Below are 21,017 nucleotides of genomic sequence, written 5' to 3'. Positions count from 1 at the left end.
TCTTTGGGTTATAGCTAGGGATTCATTCAAGTAAGCAAGAAATATGGTTGCAAGAAAAGTGTTCAGAATATGGTTAAACATAGCTGTCCTAAAACAGAATGATAATATAATTAGTATGAAAACTGGCCCAAATAAATAAAAGGATGATTCAAAGCCACAAAAATTATTTTAAATAATTCAGAAGATAATCAAAACATTAAAATAAAAACTGTTTAGATTGCTCAACCTCCTAACACCTTGTAATTTAGACTGAACATCTGCTATAATTTTAGAGGACAATTTTTATAGAAGTCTGCTCAGTTTTTTTTTAGATCAAAAATGAATAAATGATTATTTTTCCCCATTTTTTATTGAAGCTTTTTATTTTCAAAACATATGCAAAGATAATTTTTCAACATTTCCTTAAAAAAACTTGTGTTTCAATTTTCCTTCTTCCTCCCTCTCCCTCCTTTACATGGCAAGTAATTCAATATATGTTAAATAATTATAAATGTTAATATGTTAAATAAAAATAAGTTTCTTTTTCAGATTTCAAAAAACAATAAAAAGTAAATGAAATATATTTGGAGGTAAAAGCCTTATATGAAGGTGGGTAACCTTGGCTGCAGCATATGGTGTATGATAGGGAACCAGGGGAGATGAATTTGCAGAAGCAGCTGAGGCCAGAGGCTCATTGAAAGTCTTCCTTATAGAAAGGGGAATCTGAACTAAACTACTCAAATGGTATCTTCCAAGATGAACGCTTACAGCTTTATATCTATGATATATTTCTTTTAACTTTTTAAAAGAAATATTTTTGTGGATCATAGGTTCATGACATTCCGGATGAGGATCAGGAACATGATATTAACAAAAGACAATAGTCAACTTTAAGTGTTTTAAAGCTATGATTATTATTTTGATCCTGGTTGTTGTTTGTCCATTCTGGAAGAGAACCATGACATCAGGGATACCAAGACTTGCAGGTGGATTAGATTTAAATGAGGGGACAAGCTTGTGATGTAAGTAGTAGAGTTTATATTCACATTTTATTGCTAAGGAAACAGAAGTTAGGGAAATTGAACTATTTTTTCGAGATCACAAAGATGCTATTAGGAGCATAAGCTGGATTTAAAAGTAGATCTAATTCAATGCTCTTTTCAGCACCAGGTGCCTCCTGGTTAAAATCATAATTATAAATTTATTAAAATTGGGATGGACAATCCTTTCATTTTTTTTTCCAGAGGAAACTGAGACCCCGAAAGGAAGAGTAATTTGCTCAAGGTCATAGCAAATGATTGATTTGGAATGCCAATGGCACTTCCTTTCGGTTTTATCTTGATCTGAAGCGCTGTGTTCTTCTTACTCCACCAGATTAGACCAGGGATGGAAGATGCAGAAACCTTCAAACCCAGGACCAGGTGTGCAATTAATTCTAGTCTGGGAATTCCATAGATAAGGCCCACAGAAAGTCAAGGAAGCTGTTGCAGCAATCCTGGAATTTATCTTTATCGCTGTGTTTTATGATTATTTGCATCTCTGGGATTGATTACGATGAGACCGGGGACCAAAGTGTTATTTTTTTTCCTCACTCTGTCTTTAGTACCTCCCGGGGATACATTAGAATGGACATTCCCGTTTGGGAGATTCTTTTTGTAAAACGTTAAGACACTAGAAAAGCAAACCCATCTACCCTGCAGTACTTGATTCCTCTGGTCAAAAATCGGTCTTGTACAGGCTGGCCTGGCTACAAACTGGGTGAGGACTTGCCCTTCCTTCTTTCTTCATTGCAGGTGAGATGCGGGACCGTAGGCCCCTCCCCATTCCGCCCGCAGCCCTAGAGCCAAGGTCGTAGAGCCACGCGCCCTATTAGTGTGGGAGGTGTCCTCGGGAAGAACTGGGAGATACTCAAGTGGAAGGGCCGGGAACGCTCGAACCCAAGGCGAGGCAAGGTTGGAATGAGCTAGCAGCAGTTCGGGGTGGGGGATAGGGGACGGAAGCTAGGCAACAATTTGGAGGGGGCGGGAGAGAATGGGACAGAGGGCTGCAGCCTGAGCTGCTCTGAGCTCCAGCTGCTGGGAGAGACCGATTGGCCTTCTCGGCCACATGCCTGAAGCTCGGAGTCAGCACCAGGCAGAGCAAAGGCGCGCCGCAGCCTCCGAGTCCCGGATCACCGCGGGGACTGCGCACCCGTGGCTCCAAGCAGCCGCGCACCTCCCAAACCCGAGGTGTGTCCCCAATGCCCACCGCCGGCAAGGTTGAACTCTGAGGCAGCTGCTACACCGGCTTCTCCACCTTGGGAACAAGTGACTGACACCGCGGGAAGCCCGTGAGGTGCGGGCGCCGGTTGCTAGGGCGTTGAATGCGAGCCAATGAATATTATTTGTGATGGGTAAGGGGGTGGGGGGGTGAACCGGAGGTAGGACCGCTTCTCGGGATTGCTAACGTCTAGCCTCGGAGTTGGACGCTCCAACGGACCCGCGGTGATGGGCGTGGGACTGGCCCAATGAGGGTGGGCGTGGGAGGGGCGGCGCGGCGCAGCAGTGCTAAAGGAGCCCGGCGGAGGCGGCGGTGGGTTTTCGTCTGAGGAGCCGGATCTGTGGTCGCTGCTAGGTACTTGCGGTCGCCATCATCTGCGCTTCAAGGTGAGGTGGAGCGGCAGCCAGCCGCATAGCTCTTTGCCGTCACCGCACTGACGGGGCCCGGTGGGCCGGAGTGCGGGAGGCTGGCTGGGCCCGGCGGGTATCAGGGCTTGCTTGGGCGGGGGTCTTCTATGTCTGGGCGGAAGGAGAGAGACTTAAATAGATGAGAAGAGAAGAGGCAGAGGAGGCGAGGGGAGGGGTCGTGGGCTTGCGCGCGCGCTCTGGGATGACCGTAGGGCAGGGGCCCTCGCGGGGAGGGGAAGTTGAAGGGGTACGGTCCCGTAGTGGGGGGCGGGGGTGGAACTTGTTTTGGGAGAGGGGGCTCCCCAGAAGACAGTGTATAACTCTCCCGCTCTCTCAAGGGTCCCTAGAAGGTTCTGGGACCCCCAGATGCATGTGGGGGTGTTGCTTATGGGAACCCCTGAAGGGTGGGGAGGTGCTCTTTGCAGGGCGGACAAAAGGAGGGGGGCCTCTGGTGTGTTCTGTAGGATCCTTGGAGGGAAGCGGGCCCCGCGTGCTTTCGGGAGGGGACTACGAAGGAATGATGGCAGAGTCTTAGGAGGAAAACCTGGATGCCTGCGGACCCCTGTCCCGGAGGGCTCCGGGGAGGGCGTGTAATCCTGGAGGGATTGGGAGGATCCCGGGAGGAAGGGGTTCTGGGTAGGACTAAGAGGGCGCTGATCCGCTGTGGGTCGGGGAAGGCGGTGGCTGAGAAGAATGGGGGAATGCTGGGTGGGCTGGGCTCGGCTGCGGTCTCTTGATGGGGGAGTGCATTGTGGGGGGACTCAAGATTAGACTGCAACGGGGGGGGAAGGAGGGGGGAGAGGGACAGAGCCATGCAGGCTGGGAAAGTGCGAATACCAGGTGCGGGAAGACGAGTATAAGCCATGGAAGAGAGCGAAGGGTTGATCTTGGAGAAGTAGGGCTGCTGTAAGTGTATTAAATGGGGAGGAGTTAAGGTGGAATGTGAAGGAAGAAGGCAGGGTTGGGGGCTACGTTTGTGCTTTGGGAAGGGCCTTGCGGAGGCGGGAAAATGTGGCTGGCTTGGGAGGGAACGGGGCGGGGGGAAATGACTCCCTAAATGGGAAGGGGCTGGCTGCTCCTGGAGGCCTGATAGGAGGGAGGAAGAGAAAAAGAAAGGGAGGGTCGGTCTGTCTATTCTCGATTTTAGATCTCTTTTCTATTGTGTGAATGGCCAAGAGTCTCATCTCTGTCTTCTCCAATTGAGCAGCTGCCCAGAGCTCCCCATTCTCTTTCCTCCTACTCTCTGATTAGCAACACCCTCCTTTATCCCCCCCATATCAGTCAAATCATGGGCCGGAGGCTGCTTGAAACGGATTCGTTTGTGGAAGCTTTTGGACAAGCTCTTTCCCTATGTGACTGTATGGAAAAGCCCCCTGGGACTGTTTTGGAGCATAATACCCCAAAAAAGGGTGAGGGCATTGAGGAGGCTTGGTCTGGGTGTCAAGGTCTCTAGTAATCACTGTTATATCTCTTTCAGGCTCTGCAGCTCCCTGCAGGATCACTGCGGTTGATTTTTTTTTTTGGGGGGGGGGGGAGGGAACAGCAGCGATGGGTGGAGGTAGGGACTAAACAAGAAACAAAGACCTCTTTGCAGTTTTAACTGAATAATAAAATACCAAATATACTATTGTGCTTTACTAAGATTTTGATTTTTGATTATGAATCTGAGAATTGTCTGCATTATTTGAATTATACTTGATGCCATCTCATTTCAAAAAAACTTGTATTTAGATTCTAAGTATCCTTTAATTATCCTTTTGAGACCAAAAGGTCTCAAATATGCTTTTGATATTTAAGTATCTCTTGGCCTAGAAAAGTGGCCATTTTATGCGTTTTATCTCTGTATCTTGAAGTCTGTTACTTCTGGAGAAGACTTGAAGGGAACTGACCCGTGAAAGCAGTACTTTTTTGGGGGGATTCTTAGGGAAATTATTTCAGTAAAGCCTAACTGGATGATAATAGAGAAAAATTGGAAGAGAGGTTTGGATGGAGTAAAAAGGAATGTAGAGCTTTGGCTTTTATATATGGATAAAGAGAGAAGGATATAAAATAAAAATTTCTTAGTTTAGTGTTCTAACTTAAAATTTTAGTAAGTTCTTATTATGTAGATTTCAACTGATGATGGTGATTTTCATTACAGATTACTTTTTTTCCTTGCCAGTTTGAACAAATTTCACTAACAATTTTAAGAAAATATGAAATCTTAACCAATATGTACTGAATATTAACATCTTATCAATTTATAGATTGATCATATGTCATACTAAAGCAAATGATTCCTTTTGCTGAAGAAAGATTGTCTAGCAAATGCATAAATGGAAAAAGATTCAAAATGATTCTCAAGCTTTTGTAATAATGGGAAGAAAAAGTGCTGGATTCATGAATTGATTTCGTAAATAGTAGAGCAATTTATTTCAAGGCACTATATTAGATAGCATGGGGGATACCATAATACTTGAGTATGCTTCATAAGTGGTTGAAACTACTTAGTAAGGAAGATAAATAACACAAATACCCATAATTGAGATTTCTGTTTTATTTAAGGGTTAGTGGGTTTCTTTTTTAAGATCATTGAAAGTAGGAGAGGCTGGATGAGCAGGTTGGGTATGTTATAATGGGGTACTCCTTTCAGGTATGAGTTGGATTAAGTAGTTGGTGAGGTACCTATCTTCTGACTCTGAAATTTTGTGGTTCAGTGTCTGGTTCTGTGAATTGTATTCAAATTTTCTCAGAGAGTTCTTATACATTGTTATTTCCTTGAAACAGTTATATGAAGTAGGTAGTACATATATTATTTCTATTTTTCAGATGGGTAAACAGCTATAAAGTTAGTTCCTCTTTGAATATCAAATACAGTGTATTTTACATTTTGCTCCATGCTGGGTTACAGATAGCTAGATTTATGTAGGCATACATGGAAAAGGGTTCTAAAACTAGCAGTTTTTATACTTATGTATGGTTTTTCAGAAGTAGGAATTGAATTTTTAAAAGTATTATTTGTATAGGAATTAAACTAAATTAAACTATTACTGCTTAGCTGTCCTTACTGCCTTTTGTCTCTCCCTGCCTTTGCCTTTTTTAAATTAAGAAAACTTTTAAAAATAGGTCACAATCCATTCTTTACGTGCTGCTTGAATAAGCTGATATTGCTAACAAAACTATGCTTAAGAGTTAGGAACTATTTGGTAAGAAAACTGAGTTACACTTTGGGATCTATGTTTATTCTCATTAAATTTATCCCCTTAGAATATTTTGTCATTTAAGCCCCTTCTCCTATCTAGCTCCAATATAACTACATTTTTCTGTGTTCTCTTTCTGTCCTCTCTCATTTATACTCAATAATGATCCCTATAGCTGGAGTGGATTTCCTCCTGCTTTTTCTACCTGAAGTCCTTTCTCTTCAAAGAATGGATGTTTGAAATGATTTGTCTGCACATATGCTTCACTCATTCAGCAAATACATATTGAGCACAGGTATAATTGGAGTTTTAAATTTTTTTGGCTTCACCTTAAAATAAAGATGGAAGGGGATTTCTTTCACATCTAAATTTCTAACCATTTTTGTTTTTCTTATGTGTTGTTTAGAAACTCCATTTTCTAAATTATCATAAAAACAAATACACAAAAACCCAGCTTGATTGCCAAACTCCAAACCTTTTCTTCATCACTGGACTTTACAGTGTTAAGACACAACTCTGCAACTTGTTTCATCTTTTTCACCAATATTTTGTTCTTTGCTCTTTTGACACTTTCTTCCTTCACAAGGTCTTCTACTTTACTAGTTTTAATGGGGTCTCTCAGATCTCTAACTTGCAACTTCTTTCTCTATTGAAATATTGAAATCTCTCTATTGAAAATGTTTTTTTAAATGACAACCATCTCATTGATAGGATCTAAAAAGGAACATATCTTAAGTCTTGAACTTAAGTCCCTTCCTCTTGACTTATTTTACAAATACTGAAGTTATATTTTATTAGCTTTTATGGAATTGTACTAATGGTAGGTTCTTTCAAAAATCGTTTTAGCCCTGCCCCCAGGCACATGCCTTGCTAAGGAGGGATATGTACCCTCTACTAAAAAGGCATACAAGGAGGCTATTTGCCTTTTGCTTTTTTGTAATTTCAGCTTGTTATCTGTGACATGGTTACATTTTTTTTAAAGCACTTTTTTCTTCTCTTCTCTCATCTTCTCTAGAAGCTTCAATTATTCTATTATTTTTAAAATTGCAAATATCTTGGGATGGCATTTGAGAACCTTAAATCTGTGCCCAATTTATTCCCTAACTGTATTTCTCATTATTCTCCTACATGTTACCTTACACAGTCAAAGTAGGCTACTCTTTATACCTTGAATATACCTTGTTTTTTGTGTCAGTTTTTCTTTTTTTAAACATCAGGGTTTTTTTCTTTTGAGTCTTGTCCTCTTATTATGTGGTCAAACTATTTAAGATTCCGCTTCAGTATTTGATTTTGCAATGAGTGTTCTGAATTTATTCTCTTAAGTTTTGGGTTATTTGATCTCTTGCTCTTCAAGGGACTCTCAAGTCTTTTCCAGCACCACAGTTTTGAGTCAGTTCACTGATAATCAGCTTTCCTTATAGCTTTCACTGACATACATTGCTACTGGAAAAGATATAGCTTTGAGTCTTGGGACCTTTGTTAGCAAAGTGATGTTTCCTTCTTTTTAGGATGCTGTCCAGATTACTGTAGCTTACCTTTCAAGGAGCAGGCATACTGATTTTATGGCTGCAATCTCCATCTTTGAGCCTAATAATATAAATTCTGACACTGCTTCCATTTCTTCTTCCTCTATTTTCCAGGAAGTGATGGGATCTTAGTTTTTTGATGTTAAGCTTCAAGCCAGTTTTTACACTTTCCTTTTTACCCTCTTCAAAAAACTTCTTAATTCTTCACTTTCTGCCATTGCCTGCATATCTGAGATTATTGCTATTTTCCCCCAACAACTTTTAATTCTGGCTTTTGATTTCTCTAGCCTGGCATTTCTCCATGATGTATTCTGCATGTAAGTTAAATTAAGTGACAATATACAGCCTTTTCCAGTTTTGTTCCATGCTTGGTTCTATCTTCTTCTAGACACATATACAGTTTCCTCAAGAGAAAAGTAAGATAATTTCTCATTTCTTTGAAGACTTTTGTCACATTTTATTGTGAATTACAGAGTAGTCAAAGAGTTTAATGCAAAGTCAGTGAAGCAGAAATAGATGTTTTTTTTCTGAAACTGTCTTGCTTTCTTCATAATCCAGTGAAACTTGATAATTTGGTTTCTAGTTCCACTGCCTCTTTCCATTGCCTAGTTCCAGCTTGATCTTCTGGTAATTCTCTTACTGAAGCCTAGCTTGTAGAATCTTGACTATAACCTTGCTAATATGTGAAATGAGGACAGTTGTTTAGTAATTTAAACATTCCTTGGCATTGCCCTTCTTTAGGTTTGGAACAACTGATCTTTTCCAATCCTGTGGCCACTGTTGTGTTTTTCCAAATTTGCTGGCATATTGAAGTGCAGTATTTTAACAGCATCATCTTTTATGATTTTAAATAACTCAGCTGGAATTCTTTTCTCTCTGCTAACCTTATTGTTAGCAATGCTTCCTAAGATCCCTTTGACTTCACTCTCTAGGATGTTTCCTTTCATAGATCAGTAACCACACCATTGTAGTTGTTGGTGATGTTAAGGTTCTTTCTCATATGGTTCTTCTGTATATTCTTGCCATCTCTTTTAAATCTCTTCTGCTTCTGTTAAATCTCTATCATTTTAATTTTTATTATGCCAATTTTTACATGAAACATTCTCATGGTATCTGATTCTCCTCCTCCCCATTTCTTCATTTTTTTCCTTTAAAATAGTATTTTTTCCAATCAAAATGAATTTTTAATATTGATTTTTAATGTAAAATTTTGAATTCCAAAATTTCTCCCTTCCTTCCCTAAGATAGTAAGCAATTTGATATTGTTTATATATCTGCAATAATGTAAATTATATTTACTCATGTTGCGAAAGAAAAAAAATAAAAGGGGAAAACAAACAAACAAACAAAAAGAATGAAACTAATATTCCATCTGCATTCAGACTCCATCAGTTCTTTGGATGTGCATAGTATTTTCTATTCTGAGTCTTTTGGACTTGGATCATCATATTGTTGAGAAAGAGCTAAGTCAGTCATAGTTGATAATTGCACAGTAGTGGTGTTTTTACTATGTGCAGCATTCTCCTGGCATGTTCACTTCACTTTTCATTAGTCCAAGTTTTTCTGAATTTTTCCTATTCATAATTTCTTATAGAACAATCGCATTTCTATTACATTCATCCACCACAACTTTTTATTTAGCAATTCCCCAACTGATGGGCCACCATAAAAAGAGCTTCTATAAATATTTTTGTATACATAAATCCTTTTCCCTTTTTTATGATTTCTTTGGGAAACAAACCCATAGTAGTATTTCTGGTCAGTGTGTATGTACAGTTTGATTATCCTTTGGGCATATATTTCTAATTTTCTTTAAGTGATCTGTTTTTCCCATTTTATAGGTTTCTTCTAATACTTTGCATTTCTCATTTAAGAAAACCTTATTAACTATTCCTTTGCACTTCTGCCTTTATTTGAGTATATCTTTCCTTTTCTCCTTTTTTCCTTTCCTCAGTTATTTGTCAAACACTTATGTTGTTTTCTTGTTTGTTTTCTTTGAATTTTTTTTTCTTTTTGCTTCCTATATAATATTTGTGAATCTCAGTTGTAATTCAGGAACTCTACCAGATCTAATCCCTCAAATCTATTCATCATTTCTATTACATATTCGTAAGGAATGTTATTTAGGTCATGCTTATACTGTCTGCTGGATTTCCAATTTGAGTCTGAATTTTGCAATAAGAAGCCTGTGCTTTGAGCCAGGTCGTCTTGTTTTAACTACTGACTATGTGGAGTTTTTTCTATCTTTGATTGTAATGTATATAATCTGATTTCCAGAGTCATTTTTTGGGTTGTTGTAAAAAAAAATTTGCTATGTCCAACAAGTTATTTTGACAAAACAATATTAATTTCTGCCCTGCTTAATTTTGTATTCCAGGGCCAAATTTGCCTGTTATTTCAATTATTTTTTTTCCTATTTTAGTATTTCAATCTTCTATAATGAATGTGCTCTTTTTTTGCAGGAGAGATATTATTTCTGGAAGATGTTGTTCATAGAACTAATCAACTTTGTTCTCCTTGGTGTTAGTGGTTGGAGGATAGACTTGTGATATTAAACAATTTACCTTGGATTCAAATGGATAATGTCTTTTTTGAAATTATATACCCATACTGCTTTTCTTATCCTTTTATTGACTATGAGGATTAATCTATTTCTTCTATGGGATTCTTGTCCACAGTGATATATATAATGATCACCTGAATTAAATGTACCCATTCCCATCCATTTAAGTTCTCTGTGACTCAAAATATGATATTTAATCTTTTCATCTTATGTGACCACATCCAGTTTACTTAATTCATAGATTTTACATTTCAGGTTCCTATGCCATATTGATCTAGATGTCATCAGACTTTTCTTTCATTACCATATATATATAGCTATGTAGCTGAGTGTCAGTTTTGGACTAGCTGCTTCATTAATACTGGAACTACTTACAAATTGCCCTCTGCTCTTTCCCACTAGTTTGCTGGATACCTTCAAACCAGAAGGGCTTATCTCATTTTAATGTTGTCTGGGGTATTTTCTTGGCAATGATAGCGGAGAGGTTTGCTATTTTCTTCTCCAGTGAATCATCTTTTGTCAGAACTCTACCATTATGACATATCTGTCTTGGGTAACCCTGCAGAGCATAGCTTATAATCTCAATGAGTTATTTAAGTCCCTTAGTGAACCAGGAGAGATCTATAATGTAATCTGAGAAAGGTGGAAAATGTTTAACAGCTTGGGGAGGGGAATTAGCAAAGTCTTCGTAGAAGTATTGAGCTGAGTCTTGAAGAGAAAACAGAAGGTCTCTTGAGAAAGGATGGAGAAGTATAATCCATTTAGGTTAGAAGATATATTTTGCCAACATACAAAAAGGGGAGATGAAATGTTGAGTTTAGGGAACAAAGAATAGGGGAATGATGGAAAATAAAGCTAGGAAGGCAGGTTAAATCCAGGTTTTCGGAGGGTATTAAGTGCCAGATCGAAGATTATGTAGATGGAAGTAAAAGGGAAGTACTTGAGATTTTTGAGCAGGAGAGAGATAGATCTGTGCTTAAGCAAAATTATTCTTGGCAGTAATGTAGAGGATAGATTAGAGTGGGGAGACAGACTATAACCAGTGAAGACTAACTGGGAGGTGATGTGATGATGGTCTTGAACTAGAGTGGAAACTATGTAAGTGCAGAAAAGGAGAATGGGGTACCAAGAGGTGTGGAGAAGTTGACAGCACTTGGCAACTGATAAGGTATTGGGTTTGAAAGATAATCAGAATAAGCTAAAAAACCATTGATGCTGGAAAGGATGGTAGTGCTCTCAATAGAAATATGTTGGTTTCATGGAGTGGTAATGGTTGGGGAGAGATAATATTGTTTTAGACATTCATTTCAGTTCAGCAATCATTTATTAAGCACTTATTATGTGCAAAGCACTGGGCTAAGAGGTGAGGATACAAAGATAAAAATGAAACAGTTCCTGTCCTTAAGATGCTTACATTGTACTGGTAGCATACAATAGACACTCAAGTAAATACAAAGTTATACAAAGTAATTTCTAATGGGAAAGAGCATTAACAACTAGAAAAGATTTAAGTAGTGAAGGAAGTTGGGCAGTCTGCAAAGTAGTTTTTGTTTTTTTTTCCAGTTCCTATCCCTCCTTTAGTTCCTATCCCTCTCACCTCCACTGAAGAAACAAAACCTTGGTAACAACTAAGCATAGACAGGAGGGCAGCTGGATGGTGCTTGGGATAAGAGCATTAAGCCCTGAAGTCAAGAGGACCTGAGTTCAAAATTAATAACAGTCACTTAACACTTAACTGGTCTGACCCTGGGCAAGTCACTTAACCCCAATTCCCTTACTAAAAAAACAAACAAACCAAAACAAAACAAATTAGTCCAGCAAAACATTTCCTATGTTGACTATAGCCTATCTGTATAATTCATTTTCTATCTTGAGTTCTGTCATATTTCTTTTAGGTACTTATTTATCATGGGTCATCTAAGTGGGAATTTATCAGAATTTTGGTTCTGTTAGCTTCTGAGAGAAATTTATATAAATCTTCCCATGTTTCTCTCTAATTGTTCTTTTCATTATTTTGCACCATAATAGTATTCTACTACATTCATATGCTTTAACTATTCCCTGATTGAGAATTCTGTGCATAATTTAGTGAGTTTGGGGGACATTTCTGTATTGCTTTCTAGAATAGCTAACCTATTCACAGTTGCACCAAATAGTATATTGATGTGCCTATTTTCCTGCAGCCCCTTCAACATGATTTTTCTTTTCTGCCAATTTTGCCAATCTGATGAATGTGAGGTAAAACAACAGTGTGCTTTAATTTACATTTTTCTAGTTATTTTTGATTGGTGGGGCAGCTAGGTGTCTCAGTCTCTCTGATTATTTTTGGCTTTGTAATCAGGAGGATCAGAATTCAAATGTGGCCGTAGACACTTAACAGTTGTATGACCCTTGACAAGTCACTTTAACCCTGATTGCCTCCCAAAAAAACCACCCAGTTATTGATTGGTAACATTTTTTCATACTGTTGTAGATAAGCTTATATCTCTTTCTTAGAAAATTGCTCTGTGTTTGTGATATACTTTGATCATTTCTCAATTGGGGAATGACTTTTTTTTTTTTTTAGAAATTTGAATTAGTACCTTGTATATATCTCTATAAGACATTGTTGAGGAAAGGGTTTATCCGACACATCGGGCATCATCTATGCAAAGATATGTAAGGACATGAAATTGCAAATATAGGGACTTGTTAGTTGTCCAGTTTGATTGGAACAAAGGAGCATGAAGAGAAATAAGATAAGGCTTTATATGATAGGCTGAGGATTTTGCGTTTTATATCTGAGGCAATTGAATAAAATGTACAGATTCTGATATACATACGTTAGCAAGTCAGTTGGTGATGTGGGACTAGAACTCGGGAGAGAGATTAGGGTTGTCATCTAAATACTTGTAAATAACTGAATATATGAGACATTATGAAAACACCTAAAGGGAGAATAGATTATGACTGGCCAAATCTTTGAGGAGGTCCACACTTATTAGACAGGAAAGGAATGATGATTTGACAAAGGAGAGTAAAAATGGTCAGATATATAGGAAGAAAACCAAGAGAAACTTTTGGAAACAAAGTGAGGGGAGTATCAGAAGAAAACAACAGTCAAATAGTTTTAAGACTGAGGAAAAAATATATTGAATTTAACAATTAACAAATAGCTGGCAACTTTTAAGAGAACTCTATGTTATGTTAATGGCTTCTTGCTGGTAGTATTTTGTTCTTTGAATTCCCTCCTATGTTATTCATAGGCAGTTTGGTTTAGAAGATGGATATTGAACTTTAGGTTGGGAGTCCTTAATTAGAAACCTGCCTCAGGCATTTGCTTTGCTAGTGGTGTGAGCCTGGGCCTATCATTTAACCTGTCCCATCTCTAGTTTATTGATCCACATTATCTTTGTATACTTTGTTACCTGGATTCTATTTACTTGTATTTTCATCAGTTTATTCAGTTTTTTCAAGTTTCTCTAAAATTACTCCTTTCATCATTTCTTACAGAACAATAGTATTCCTTACATTTATTTATATATATAATTATTTGTCACCTAGTTAATGGTCATTCCCACAGATTACCATTTTTGCCTCCTCAAAAAGAGCTGTATTTTTGTAATTTCTTAAGTTTGTTTTGTTTAGTCCTAATTCCTCCTTTAATTTACCCTCTATTTCCTCTTTTTTTCCTTTATCTCTTTTCCCTATTTTCCTGTCCAGTGAATGTATTTCTAGACCCAATTTGATGTGTGTATTCTTCTTTCTTTTGACCAGTTAAGGTAAGAGTAAGGTTTTAAATGTTAGGTGCTTATCCCATCACTTTCTCCTTGTTTGTAGTGCTCTACTCCGATTTTTTGAGAGATATTTGCCCTAACTTTTTTCTTTTACTTTCCTATTGTATTCCTTTTTTCATCCTTTCCCATTCTTCTTTTAAGATTAAGATTTAACAGAACTATTCCCAGGCCTTTTCTCTAATTAGACTCCTCTTGATAGGGATTTATAAGGAATATATGTTATTTCCCCATATTAGAATGTAAGCAGTTTATCCTTGTTCATTTCATTGTTTTTTTTAACTTCCATATTTGAAATTGAAAGTTTCTAGATGTTTTAGAGTCACTTCTGAATTTGTGTCTTGTGCCCTTTCTGTTGTGACAACTTTTAATAGTGGGATTCTTTTTTTGTTGTTCATTCTTCCAACCTACTTTCTGACTTTTGATGTTGGGGACCAGTTCTATACGTTTCTGTTGGGAATATCTGGAGTGTTAATTTGGCTGCTTTTGTGGGGTACTTATTGTTGTGTTGTTAACTCTCTCAGGGAGAGTTTAGGCTTAAGGACTTGTAAAATTTTAGCATTTTCAAAGTGATCTGTTTCAGAGCAAAGACTGATTACTATCCTCCTTCTTCCCCTCTTCCCCCAGCTCTACAAGGTTTGTGTCTTAGCAACAAGTGACAATTGTTGATTTCAGTCACTGTAAGCCAGGTGAGAAACTTTTGATTCAATGACATAAAGGTATAGACTCTCCTTTGGTCTGGGATTGCTACTTTGGTGAAACCTGTGAAGTCTTCTTTTGGGGCTGGAAGCTGGAAACTGTACCTTAAATAATTCTACTCTCTATTCCTGAGATTTGAGCCATGTTGTTCACTTGTGAACTTACTCTTGTGCCTATGGTGGTAGTAATGGAGAATGAGAGGAGAGAGCAGACACAGGACCTTTCTTCATTATATCCTGAATACAGTAGCGGATAATAAAACTTCCAGTTTGTATGTCTCCATTGTGATGCTCTGGTATGGGTTTGGGCCTGCCTCAATATGTTGCTTTTGATTAAGCTGTTTGCCCATTTTGTTTATTTGGCACTATTGTAAATTTTTTAATTTATTAAAGTGTCTTAAGTTATTAGACAAATTAGAATGAATAGAAAAGCATTTATTAAGTGCTTAGTGCCAAGCACTAAACTAAGTTATGAGAATACAAATAGAAAGTAAAGACATTCCCATATTCTCAATGAGTTCATATTCTAAATGGAGAAGACAAGTGTTCATCAAGGAAAATTCAGCTGTGGAAAGGCCTAGAATTGCTAAGAGTACAGTGAAAGGGTAGATAAACAAGCCTCATATGTAGCTCATTTGACAGTGCCAGGGGATTTATGGGTGATAGAGATATGGTATGGTAAAGCCTGGTGATTCTTTATTATTTTATTTTTTGCTAAGGCAATTGGGATTAAGTGACTTGTGCCCAGGGTCACACAGCCAGGAAGTGTTAAGTGTCTGAGGCCAGATTTGAACTCAGATCCTCCTGATTTCAGGGCTAGTGCTCTATCCACTACACCAATGGTGTATTTTTTTTTTTCACTAGAAAGAATGGAATTGGTGTTTCCCATCTCATATGTCAATAGATGTCAAAATAGAGCAGATAGGCAAAAATAAAGGTAAAAAAGAGGAGGAAACACCCTGTCTTCTCAATACCGAATCATCCTAGATGGGTTCTGGGAATATGTAGTTTTGGCCTGCGAGCCACCCCTTAGACTGTCATTGGATGTTGTGTATGTGTGCACTTTCATTAATAACAGACCATATCAGGCTAAACTCATTTCTTTTTTTGACAGAATGTATAATCTAGTAGATAAAAGTAGTGTTGTGGATATAAGTTATTTAGACTTTAACCTTCAATTTATGAATGTTTTTGCTATTCATGTAGAAAAAATGGAGAGGTATGGTTTAGACCAGAGGTCTTCAAACTTTTTAAATAGGGGGCCAGTTCACTGTCCCTCAGACAACAGTCTGAGGAGGGCTGGACTATAATAAAAACAAAAACTATGAACAAATTCCTATGCACGCTGCATCTTATTTTGAAGTGAAGAAACAAAACGGGAACAAATACAATATTTAAACTGAAGTAAAGTTAAATCAACAAACTTACCAGTATTTCAATGGGAACTATGGGCCTGCTTTTGGCTAATGAGATGGTCAGTGTCTGGTTCCATATTTGTCACTGCTAGTCGTAACAAGTGATGCAAGTGTGCATCCATTAGTCTTTATCTGGTTAGAGATTTCAAATGTTTCATTCTAGAAAAAGTCTGTTCACAGACATAAGTGCTGCTAAAGATGGTTGCCATTTTGAGTGCATAGTTCCTGAGATGAGGATATGTCTCAAGAGGGTAGAGATGCATAGAAATTATGAAGGCTGCTTGATTTGAATGCATCTTTCAGAGAGTCACAATTCTGCAGTTCAGCCAGTTCCGTTTGGTAAATTGTATCCACATTTTCGATGTCAATAGAAAATGTATTACGGAAAAGCTGTATGTCCTGTTCATGGAGATGAAGCTCTTTAAATCTAAATTGGAACTCCTTTTGCAATTTTTCCAGTGAATCCACACATGTTTTGTTTGGGAATGCAATCAGCAGTTTTTCCGCTAACAGATTTTGAGTTGTGGGGAGATGGCAGAAGTTTTCCTCCTTCACTTGTTTGATGAGGAGGCCTAATTTTACTTTAAATGCTTTGACATGTGATTGCATATCACAGATGAGCTTCCCCTTTCCTTGAAGTTGCATATTGAAATTGTTGAGTAGCTCTGTTACATCTGTCAGAAAGACAAGGTGCCATTTCCATTCTGCATCATTGAGCTCTGGTACTTATTTGTTTTTGAAAGCAGAAAAGTTGTAATCTGTGGAAGTAAGTCATAGAAGTGTTTCAAAACTCTCCCTCGACTCAGCCAATGGACTGCTGTATGATATAGAACATCTTCATATTCAACATTTAGCTCAGACAGAAATTCCTGAAATTGTCTGTGATTTAGTGCATTAGCACTAATGAAGTTAACACAAGATACCACAATTTTCATAACAGAGTCCCACTTCATTGATTTACTACACAGCGCTTGTTGGTGGATGAGGCAGTGTATGGCTATTGGATGCGAATGGTTATGTTTGTCCATCTCTTGGTTAATGCAAGCAATTACTCCTTTCTTAGACCCCACCATGCTAGGCGCACCATCAGTTGTCACGCTGGCTAGTTTAGCCCAGTCTAGCTCCAAACCATTCATAGTTTGGCAAACCTTTTCATAGATATCCTCTCCTGTAGTTGTTCCTTTGATGCTTTTCAGTGAAGCAAGCTCTTCTATGACTTCAAAATAATCATTTGTCCCACGAATAAAAATTAGAAGTTGTGCAGAATCACGAACATCATTGCTTTTGTCGAGTGCCAAGGGAAAATATGAAATTTTTTTATGGAGTTTTGCAAATGCTGATGCAGATTGTCTCCCATTTCTTCAATCCTCCATGTAATTGTAGGTACTGAAAGACTCACTGTACTAAATAAATTGGCCTTCTCTGGACACATCTCTTTGGCAACAGAAAGAAGGCATTCTTTAACAAATTCTTTTTATCTTTTCTCACTTCTCCAACCAAACATATTTATCTTTATGTTGAGTTTCATAGTTGTGAAGGTTTTGCAGAGGCAGTTTTAGTCTCAGTTGAAATAAATAATTCCTCCAAAATCACAACCAGCTGGTAAAAATTGCAAACGTTTATTTCTCCTTCCAAATTTAGCCCGGTTAGTTGAGGCCTATCTCTCTGCCTGGCTCCAAGAGATCTTGCAGCTTTGTCCTTAGCTTCTGCCTCTGCTTTCTTCAGCCTCCAGTCAGCTCCGACTCGTGGCTTCTCAATCTCCAGTCTGTCCCAAGCTCCAAGAGCTCCTTCTATTTATGTGATCTCCCAAAGGTTAATAACTCCGCCTTCTGGAGGGAAAGGGATTCTGGGTTATTTGCCAGAGTGCTCTCTGGTCCTGAGAGAGGTGTGAATTCAGACTAAGCCCTACATGTGTGAACTCCATTGAGTACTTAGATACTTATGAGCTCTCTAAAGGTGTGAACACAAGCATTGTTCAATCAGTTCCACTTAGTACCTAGTTTCAAGTCCTGACCCAAAATGTCTTCTAAGATCAAATCAACTCCAATGTCTTAACACTTTGTAAAGATTCCAACAATGGTGTCAATGCAAATTATATTTTTTGAATACAGAATATAGTGTCTGGCATATCAGACATACAGCTCTTTCCTTGTACTACATTGTGATGACTATGTATTTTTAAATCAGCCGGAATCAGAAATTCAGGTTAAGGGAGAATCTTCAATCTTTATTCTTTTTGAGGTGAAGGGGGATCGCGATAGCAGTGTGTGCAGCTGCAACAGGAAGCCAGCCAGCAGTCTCTCCCCATCTCTCTTCCTGCCCCTCTGCCTCCACCCACCAAAATCGTCATTTCCTATACAACACATCAGGACTTACACAAAGAGTGGGTGGGGGCCATTCTTTCTCCAAGCATATATATTAATAGAGTATGGTCCAATTACTATTTAGCCTCACGTGCTTGGGACCTCAGTGTATCAACTCGAGCTTCAGCCCATTACATTGCATGAAAAAGTAATTATAAGTCCACTGTTCTTTGAATATCCTACACTCCAAGTCAATTTTTCTTTTTTTTGAAATCATTATTTCCTATGGGATACCATAGATAGTAGTTTATGTAACGAGAGATCTGCAGGCTTAAGTTCACTGTGTGATAGAATCTGCAGAAAAGCTAATTTAATTGTAGGCTACATTGTCAGGCCTTTTCAACTAGATATAAAGAGGCACTGTAATGCTACTCCATTCTTCCCTGGTTACACATATTTGGCATATTGTGTTCAGTTCTAGGTACCATATTTTAGGAGTGTTGGGAACAAAATTCTGAAGCCCCAAAGGATGCAGTGAGTGGAATAGACTCAGGATGAAGTAAAGAAGTTTAAACCTTTAATACATAACTACAGGAAGTGGGTGTGAAGCTCGGGAAGAGCATAAACACACTACAGAAGTGAGAGCAAGCAGTAAGGCTCCCTTTTCCTGGCCACAATTCCCTCCTTTGATTTCCCCACTGACTGGGTACAGTGAGGTTTACATGCTTTTCAGTCTACCTTTTTCAGGTTATTCCTTAGTATGTTCCTACCTCCCCCCACATACATCATTTGATTAGAAAATGGCTGCCCAACTCCACCTGGAGCTTCTTTAACTACACAACCAAGCTTACCTAGTTTTAACTCAAGAATCCCCCTTCTCTGACTTATTTTCTGTTTTGGCCATCTGGTTTTCTTTTATGGAATTATAACTGTTTATTCATTCTCACAGGAAGGATATTGATCAGCAAAAGGGATTAGTCTAAATGTAAATGGATTGCTCTATGCGGATTTTATGAAGCCTTTTTTTTTTTTTTTTAATAATCACAATTTTGTAGATCTATTCTTAGGACAGTTAATGTTTTCACAGTATTACTAACTCTTATCTTCCAAAAAGTAGGAGAACCATCTTTTTTTCTCACTCAAGAGAAGGGGGGAAGTGGTAGTTTTTTCATATGTGAGGGTCTCCTAATATGTATTCAGGAGCTTACTTGAGATGTGTAGCCCACAAATTTTCTTCCTTTCTTATTTTGTCTATATCTTTTCATAGTTTGTCACTCCCCGTTCATGGCAGTTTGAGATAGGTCAGCATTCAGATCCCCAACTTAGCATCATACCAACCTTATTAAGGTTGTCTCTTTTTAATAACGACTGTTTTCATTTTGAACTTAAGAAACAAAACAAGCATTTTCATAATAGTACTTTTTTTAAAAAAAGAACTGGACACAAAACTATAACTCTAGTTTTCCTTTTAAGTATATACCACCTCCCCCTGTCCCCCAAGAAATGACTTCTATTAGAAACAAAGATACATATGTGTGTAAATCTACACTATACATACTCTTTATCAGTTCTTTCTCTGGATGCAGATATAGCATCTTTCTTCACAAGTTCTTTGTAATTAATTTGTGTATTCATAATAGTTAAAATGACTCAGTTATTCAAGTTCTTTAAAAATATTACTATTACTCTGTATACAATATTCTCTTGCTTCTGTTTATTTTCCTTTTCTTTATTTCATGCATATCTTTCCATTTTTTTTTTAAAAAGCAAGCTCATCATTTTTTGTAACGCAGTAATGTTTTATCAGAATCCTACCACAACTTGTTTAGCCTTTCCCCAGTTGCCAGTTACATTAGCAGTTTCCAGTTCTTTACTACTACAAATATTTTAGAATATATAGGCTCTTTTCCCTTTTTCCATAATTATCTTGGGAAATAGACCTAGTAATGGTATTCCTGGGTTAAAGGGAATGTACAATTTTATATATGTAGTTTTATAACTCTTTATAACTTTGGACATAATTCCAAATTGCTTTCCAGAATATTTGGATCAGTTCACAATTTCACAACAGTGAATTAATGTCCCTTTTTTTTTTTTTAAACATCCCTTCCATTTGTTGTTTTCATTTTCTATTACTTTAAACTGCCTGATGGATATTAAATAATTTTACAAGATTGTTCTAATTTGAATTTCTCTAATAATGATTTAGTGTGTTTTTTCACATGACCAAATTGTTTTGATTCCATCAGAAAACTTCCTGTTCATATCCTTTGACATGAGTCAACATTTTCATCAATTTGTCAATTAGGGAATGAGTTGTATTCTTATCTGAGAAATTGTCTAAAAATTTCCCCTCAATTTTCTGCTTTCCTAATCTTGGTTACATTTGTTTTATTTGTGCAAACCCTTTTTGAGTTTAATGTAATTGAAATTTTACACCTCATAATGCTGTGTCTTTTATTCATAAATTGTTTGCATATCCATAAATCTGATAGGTAGTATAGTCCATATTTTTCACGTTTTCTCGTAATATCTCCTTTTATATTCAGGTCATGCATCCATTTTGACCTTATTTTTTGGTAAATGGTATAAAATACTGGTCTATGCCCAGTTTCTGCCAGATTGCTTTTCAGTTTTCCCAACTATTTAAAAAAGCAAATAATGAATTCTTGACCCCAAAACTTTCAAGCCTTTGTATCTGTCAAACATAAGATTAAATTGTATACTTGCTCTTTTCCATTGATTTGCCTTTCTGTTTTTTAGCCAGAAATAGAAAGTTTTGATAATTACTGCCTTATTATATAATTTGAAATCTGATACTGCCAAATTCTTTTATATTTTTTATTAGCTCCCTTGATATTCTTTTTGTTCTTCCAAATGAGTTTTTTTAAATTTCATTTTCTAACTCAGTAAAA

The 21,017-nt window shown here is 37.6% G+C and overlaps 1 protein-coding gene across 8 annotated transcripts in view; it reads left to right on the top strand.

The window, feature by feature from the left end:
• Positions 1 to 1,876: 1,876 nt before the first annotated feature.
• The window catches only part of MYH10 (myosin heavy chain 10), a 192,231-nt gene continuing 173,090 nt past the window's right edge, over positions 1,877 to 21,017 (top strand). For 5 of the 8 annotated variants that reach the window (XM_031965500.1, XM_031965497.1, XM_031965499.1 and 2 more), the window contains exon 1: positions 2,507 to 2,624. The gene's annotated coding sequence lies outside the window, so the exon portion shown is untranslated. Of the gene's footprint in view, positions 1,932 to 2,018; positions 2,314 to 2,506; positions 2,625 to 3,533; positions 3,552 to 21,017 lie in introns of those variants that run through there. The other 3 variants (XM_031965494.1, XM_031965495.1, XM_031965496.1) reach the window with 3 other exon arrangements.

The sequence above is a fragment of the Sarcophilus harrisii genome, chromosome 4, assembly GCF_902635505.1.
Source record: "Sarcophilus harrisii chromosome 4, mSarHar1.11, whole genome shotgun sequence".
Classification (NCBI taxonomy): domain Eukaryota; kingdom Metazoa; phylum Chordata; class Mammalia; order Dasyuromorphia; family Dasyuridae; genus Sarcophilus; species Sarcophilus harrisii.
This window is presented reverse-complemented; position numbering and strand designations above follow the sequence as displayed.